General features: G+C 43.9%; 1 long non-coding RNA gene across 1 annotated transcript; it reads left to right on the forward strand.

The window, feature by feature from the left end:
* The first annotated feature begins 5644 nt into the window (after positions 1-5644).
* On the forward strand, positions 5645-6899 carry LOC121796595. The gene is made up of 3 exons (XR_006049776.1): positions 5645-6283; positions 6552-6621; positions 6716-6899. It is a non-coding gene; the product is annotated as an uncharacterized LOC121796595 (long non-coding RNA).
* The last annotated feature ends 575 nt before the right edge of the window (positions 6900-7474 follow it).

Genomic DNA, 7474 nt, shown 5'->3' on the forward strand with positions numbered 1-7474 from the left:
TCATAGTATATAACTAGAGTCACTTAATCTTGATACATCAAACATAACTACAATGATGAGAGTTATACAAATATAATGTACTCTCTCCGTCCTTGAAATTTTGTCACATTTTCCTATTTTCGTCCGTCCCATACAATTTGTCACATTATGCTTTTTACCAGTTTTGGTAGTGGATCCCACGATCCACTAACATATTCTCACTCACACTTTATTATAAAACTAATTCTTTAAAAGTAGGATTCACATCCTACCAACTTTTTCAACACATTTTTCATTACATTTTTTAAAACACATGCTCGGACAAACTGTGACAATATTTGAGGGACAGAGGGATATGATATTTCCGGCGGCCATCTACACATTTTTCACCGGCCATCTACACATTTTTCACCGGCCAAATGGAATGTTGAAACTGGTGGAATTTATCCATGTGGCGCCGCATAAACATGTTAAGAAGTACTACTGTGAGAGAAAGAGACTCCATGAATATTACGAAAGCACACGTCTCTGTCTCACTATCAAATGTTTTTTCATGCCTTGTTTTATTCAGACATATATATATAATGTCACCATTCCAATCATTGGTATAAACTAAATGCAATTATTAAAAAGTTGCCATTAGGCCATCGTTAACGCACTGGGCCGGGACTCGCGTTTGCCATTAGGCCATCGTTAACGCACTGGGTCGGGCCGCAAAACGCGAGTCCCGGCCCGTCCTAAGCGTTGGGGGGCGGAAGTTCCGGCCCAGGCCGGTTCCGGGGCCGCATTTGCGGCCTGGTGACGCTCCCGAGGTCCGGCCTGGCCGGCGTTAATCGGGGACGGGCCGCAACACGCGAGTCCCGGCCCGGCGTTGCACGCTCTCCGGGCCGGGCCGCAAGTCCTCAAAATTTTATTTTATTTTTTTTCGATTTCGTCTCTATAAATACGGAACTATGGTGCACCATTCTTACGTACATTATCCATTTCAATCCTCTTTTATTCCCTTTCTTTCGGCGATAATGGATTGGTTTCACAACGATGAACGTCAGATGGACGAGTTCGTCAACTCGAACAATTGGTACATGCCGGTATTACCACCATCGCAGCCGACGCCTAGTCCGGGACTCGATAGCAACATCGACGTAACATCGCCGGTCAACACCGATGAGTTCGAGATCAGTGAGATAGAGCCCGCTCAAGGGCGGGGCAAGGGCAAGGTCGACGAGGATGACGGGCCGAAGAAGTACAGTGGCTTGCCAGGAACTACGTCGACGTCGCCGAGGATCCTATTATCGGCAACCAGCAGTCCGACAAGGTGTTCTGGGAGCGGATTGCTGAGAAGTATAACGCTGGGCGTCCTAAAGGGTCGTTCGAACGTAGCTACGTGAAGCTGCGCAAGCATTGGGGTCGGGTCCAGGCGGATATGAGCAAGTGGAATGGGAACGCCGAGCGGGCACAGCGAGACGGACCTCGTCGAGAAGGCGAAGGAGACGTTCTTCGGTGACTGGAAGAAGCACTTCAAGTACTTCGACGTTTGGAAGCTCGTCGAGAAGCGCCAGAAGTACACCAGTGGTGCCGAACCGACGGCAACCGGGGCGGCGAAGAGAACCAAAGTTTCCGCCTCCGGACACTACTCTTCAAGCGAAGGAGGTCCGGCGATCAACCTCAATGTGACGGACGACGACGTCTTCGTCTCATCTCCTAGCGTTCACAATCGCCCGATGGGAACAAAGGTGGCAAAGAGGAAAGCAAAGTGGAAGGCAACTGCGAGCAACTCCGTTATGGCGCCACCGCCGATCAATCAGTCTCTGGATAAGATGCCCGACTCTTTGTCGGAGATGAGTATTACCTGGAGGATGAGTCAGCTGACGGAGTTGACATCGAGGGATACCTCGACCATGTCGGAGTTCGATCTCGAGTTGCACCGTGAGATGTTCGTCTACCTTCGCGCCCAACTGAAGTAGTTTTTCTAGGCATTTACGAGTAAAATATGTTGAAGTTGTGAATAGTGTCATTTATTAGTTGTGGCCCGGGTTGGGGCCTGCAGGGTTAGAGCAGTTGGGGCCTGGACCGCAACTGTAGGAGAATGATGACGTGGAGGGGACTTGAGTGAACACGTGGTTTTATTTAAAAGGTCCGTGTCACTAAAATTTCCTTTCATTTCATAAAATTGATTGCACAATCACATCAACATAGATACCATATCTGAAACGTATGTGAACCGGGAATGTGGCCACATTCCACGACGGTCACTGGACCGGCCAACTCGAAAGCTAGCTCACGATCCCCACATGAGTTTGAGACCAACTGGACCCAATTCACTGAGTTCAACAATGCACAATGGGCCAACATCAATGCCCAATTCGATGAATTCCGTGGCCAGTGGCAACATCCGCTTCCTCCTCCGCAGTGAAGGTCCATGGGAGATCCACTCTCTTTCAAACTTATCCTAGCTTTGTTTGGAATAAGTTTGGGGAGATGTCGAGTGGATTCCCTCTTTCCTCTTTTATCTCTCTCTCTCATACTCTTTATTTGATGATACCCCGGCCTGTACCCCTATTCTTTTGGCTATATTTGATGATGATATGTGGGCATGTAACCTTAACTTTGCCATGTTTCCTTGTTCCACTTGTTTTTGTGTTTGTGTTTGTGTTTTCTTTTTAGGTTTGTTTTTCTTGTTCCTTTTGTGTTGAATAATATCCCTTGGGTAAGAAGATAGTAGGAAAAAAAAGTTGAAGTTTGAACGAGTGTGAGACATGTTGGAGGAGTTGCCAATGATGATTTTGCCAAAAAATTTCAAAATTTTGAAAACCTTGTTGATATGGCCAAGTAAATGTAATTTTCATTTCAAATTGCCTAAAGTGAATTGCATGGTGCCTTGTCTTTTGCCAAAAAACACCTTGTGAGAATTGAGCCTATTTTGTTCTTAATTGTGTGCTTGATCTCAAGCATGTCATATGTTTCTAGAACTTGCTCGCGATCTCCTTGAGTCTACATAGTGGTTATAGAGATAAGGGAGGATGTTAGGCCATCCTTGTTAGCTAAATTTTACCCTTACCCATTATCATGTTAATAATCCTTGCTAGCCCACTTTGAGCCGATAAACCTTTTTCTTTGACAAACCAAGGGGTTGGGTTTCTTATGTGTTGCTTGGGAAAAATTAAAGGAAAATGAAAGTTTGGAAGTAGTGTTAGCAAATGAAAAAAAAGGGTGTTGAGGTAGGTAAGAAAAAGAAAAAAAAGGATTGCATAAAAAAAAGAAAAATGAAAGTGAAAAATAGTGTATAATTAGCTTGTGGTGAAAAGGGTGTCTTGAATGTTGGAAAAGGGGTGAAGAACAAAAGTGGAATGTTGATAGATGAGAAGAGTCTAGGCAAATCCTAGAACTAGCTAAGATTGGAAAGGAAAGTTGGTGAAGTTGAACAAGTTATATTTTGGGGATTAAAGTCACTTTAGCCAAAACTTACCTCACCTAACCAAAGAACCTACATTACAACCTATAGAAAAGACCTTTCGGATCTTAGATCTTTAATCACACCATAGTAGAGGAGAGTGTAGATTTCGAGCAATTCTATGGTAAACTATGCATGCTTTGATGATTTGAGAGTTATGTCATGAGCTTATACACTTTGAGAGTGAGTGAAATTTCTAAAATGCACATTGCATTTTCTCTTTGTGAGGGCAAATTGGCAAGGTTGAGTACATGATAGTAACTTGAAGCTATATTTCATAATACTTTACAGCAATGTGGCGGCCAAGTTGCTTTTCCCTCCTGCAAAATAAAAACAAGTTTTAATGGCTAAGGAACAAGGGAAATTAATGAAGCTCTTATTATAGGAAATGGGACAACCCCTCTTTAGCTATGGAAGACCAAAGGCTCACCAAAGAAGCAAGTCAAATCCTGCAAGTCTTCACCTCATAGGGCAGCACCTGCATTCTTGTTTGTACCAGCCGCAATCAAATAATGGAGATTATTAGCTAAGTACGAGGTAGCCATATGGGAACATAATGAAGTTAATAGTCAAGTACCCAGTACTACAAATAACACCAAATCTCTTAAGTAAAAAGGCTGCAAGGAGGATCAAATAAGGGATATGCTGTGTGTGAAAACAAATGAGGTTCAACCCCATTTAATTCTCCAAAAGTACACCAAGACTTGCTGACAAACTCATAGTTTAGGATGGTTTTGTGGGTAATTAGATGGTGATTTTGATGATTAAGGTGTTTAACATAGGTTTTTCACCACACATACACTAATTAATGAGTTAATGAGTATTGTCGTAGTTTTATGATGAAAACAGGTTGAAACGGACTGAAAAACAGATTGAACGAGCCGAGACATATTTTGAGAAGTCCAGTAGGTTCACCCGGTCGGGTCTTTTTCATCGACCAGAACAACCGGTCGGGTGTTTCGAAGAAACAGTTGAGGTCCAGAGAGAAAACCCGACCGGGTGTTTTCCAATTTCCAAATCACCCGGTCGGGTGTTTTGTCTTGCGGGATCCAGAGAGAACACCCGGTCGGGTGTTTTCCACTTGCAAATCACTCGGCCGGGCGATGCGTTTTTAATTGCTTCTATTTTCGCCCCGGGTATAAAAGGGACCGAGGGTTTTCGACTCCCACGCATCAGACACCCGTCCAGGAGCAGCTTTTGACGTCTAGAGAGCGGATTTGAGAGCCAAGGAGTCCCAATCCTCAACAAGGTTGAAGACGACGACTAATTGCCGTTCAATCCACCCTTGGGAGTATCTTTATTAGTTTTCCTATGTTCAGTTCACTTTCTATGGATTTATCTTGTGAATCTGCGTTGAATATGAGTAGTTAAATCTCTTGCAGAGTTTTGGTGAAGACTACAATGAACACTTGTGATTAATTCAATAGCTTTTAAGTTGGCCACATTCCACGACGGTCACTGGACCGGCCAACTCGAAAGCTAGCTCATGATCCCCACATGTGTACACTAGTCCGGTAGGGTTTGCGGCCCTACTGAGACCCGAATTCGATTTAACATAATTGGCATAGCCAAGCAGATAGGTATTTATAAAAGCAAAACATGGCATGACAAACAAGCATAGTAATTTTCACCTATCATACTAAAGTCACGTAAAAAAAAGAAAGCCCACCTCAAACGCAATTCCTTAATCGAACGTTCTTTGACTTGGTCTTACTCAACGATCGAAGACGTCAAGGTATACTTAATTTGGGCTTTAAGAAGCTAAATAAACTTAACATGAATGCATCCTAAGTGTGTGATCATTTTGTTCTTTTTCTTATTTCATAGGAGGGTCCTTGAGCATTAATTTAAATCGAGAGATTTAATTATGTGGAGGCTTACAAAATTATTTGTTTAACAAAGAGAGCATTACCTTCTATGCAAATTATTCAAGTATTAAACTAAATCCAAGGTTCATATTCATCATTGCGGAAATAATTAGCGACCCATTACCTACCATCAATCATTCGATCAAGCAACTTAGGAGAGCCCATGATTTAATTAAATTCTTAGCCCATACTTTTATTTTAGTTGGTGGCTTAAACTCCATAATTGTTTCTATTAAAAGGCACTCCACTTCTCTATCTAATTTCTTAGCCCATAGTTTTATTTAAAGAGGCCCAGTAGAAGAAGGATCAGGCCCAAAACTAAACCTCTCACTCCCATCGGTCTCCCTCTCTCATTTCACTTCGCATTCTCAAAATTCCCAAATTGGGGAAGAAAAACTCTAGGTCCTTCTCCTCCCTTCCTCTCGGCGAAAACGCCGCTCCAGCTGGGTCACCGGAGCGCCACCGGCTCAAACTCCTCGGCGTCACCGGGTCGCCGGCGAAATCCTCCGCCGTCGCCTTCTGCTGCTGCTCACACTTCCGTCGCTCCGTCCGGCTCTTCGTCGAGTTGCGGTTCCGCTCGCCGCTATCTCAACCGGCGTCCTCTGGACGCACCGCCGAGGCGGCCACCGCCGTTTCCGTCAGGCGCTCCACAGGGCGGGTCGTCGTTGTCTCGCAGTCAACCCTGCTGCCGCCTCTGCGCCTAGCCGCTGCTGGTGTTACTCCGTCGGAAGAGAGGAGGGCATCGCTTCTCTCCCCCCGCGCTACACAGCGGTGCAGCACCGCTGAGACCTCGAGACTCCGCCGTCGCCGGCAGCCGGTTCTAGTGTGCGGCACGTCGTTACTTCGTCCTCTGATGACCGAAGTCAGTAGCTGCCGTAGCGGCGCCTCTCCGTTTTTCAACCGACTACCAAGCTCGTCTCCTCTAATCTTAAGCTAAGCCCTCTAGTCATCTATCATTTGGTGTTGAGTTCTTCTTGGGCAGTAGGTAAGTTTAGTTTTAAGTTGGTGATCCGAGTTTGATTTGGAGGGATCTGCTCTATGTCCTAAATCCATTATGTCCTAAATCCATTTATCATTTAGCATGCTATAAACAAAACTTAGGCAGTGGCTTTGTGAAATTATAATTCTTGGATTTGTTCACAGTGGTGAAGTTTCGTAAGGTTTTGCTACTGATTGTGGCTTACGAGGCAGACTCTGGTTTTTCTTGCACTAACTTGTTATGGTGTGTTTTACTGATCTTATTTGGGATTTAGCATGCTATTTGAGATTTCCAAGATGTGGTGCTTCTACATTATGACATTTTAAATTGGGAGAAGGATGAAGGTGTATTACCTCTTGAAGTAGCTACTGATTCCTTTCCTCAGCCCCTAAAACTCGCAGCTTGCTCACTTGTGTTTCTGGTTCCTATGTCGAGTAGGGGCTGCCCTTGCAAGAAGCTTTCTGCTGGGAAGAACTTCACTCACTCACTCAAAACACTACACTTTCAAACTTGGTATGTCGCTGGAAAAAAAAATCGAAGTATGTGGGAGGGGAATTTGATGGAGAAAATCGGATTTCTAGGCTATTTGGCCTTTAAAATTACGTAAATGTACCCATTTTGTTATCAATTCCATTTATGGGAAAAACGCCGATGAAGTTGGCGTGTTTATAAGTAAAAACGCCAATAATATTGGCGTGTCTATACGCAAACACGCCAACACAGTTGGCGTTTTACAATGGCACCGTATGTTTCTCGTATTTTTAACCAAAATACTTAAATTTAAACACGCTAACTTCGTTGGCGTGTTTAATAGTAAAGACGCCAATCTTGATGGCTTGTTTAAGTTATAAAACGCCAAGGTCATTGGCGTGTTTAACATAAAAAACGCCAACCTGGTCGGCGTTTTCCGGTTGAACCATATTTCGCAGATCTCCCCCAAAATCGCAGACCCTAGTCACATTCCCTCCCCAAAACGCGAAAAACCTTCCCAAAGCTGAAAAACGCGAAAACGCTTGCCTTGATCGGGTCAACCCGGTGGTGGATTGAAGCGTGTAGATTTCTATTTTGGCTCATTTCTTCCAAATATTAGTACTCGCAATCGGTTAGTATATCTAATTTTTAACTCATTCTTCCAAACATTAGTCTACCAATATTCGTCAATTACTCAACAACATAGTCATCATCTCATGAGTAATG

The sequence above is a fragment of the Salvia splendens genome, chromosome 1 (genome assembly GCF_004379255.2).
Source record: "Salvia splendens isolate huo1 chromosome 1, SspV2, whole genome shotgun sequence".
Classification (NCBI taxonomy): domain Eukaryota; kingdom Viridiplantae; phylum Streptophyta; class Magnoliopsida; order Lamiales; family Lamiaceae; genus Salvia; species Salvia splendens.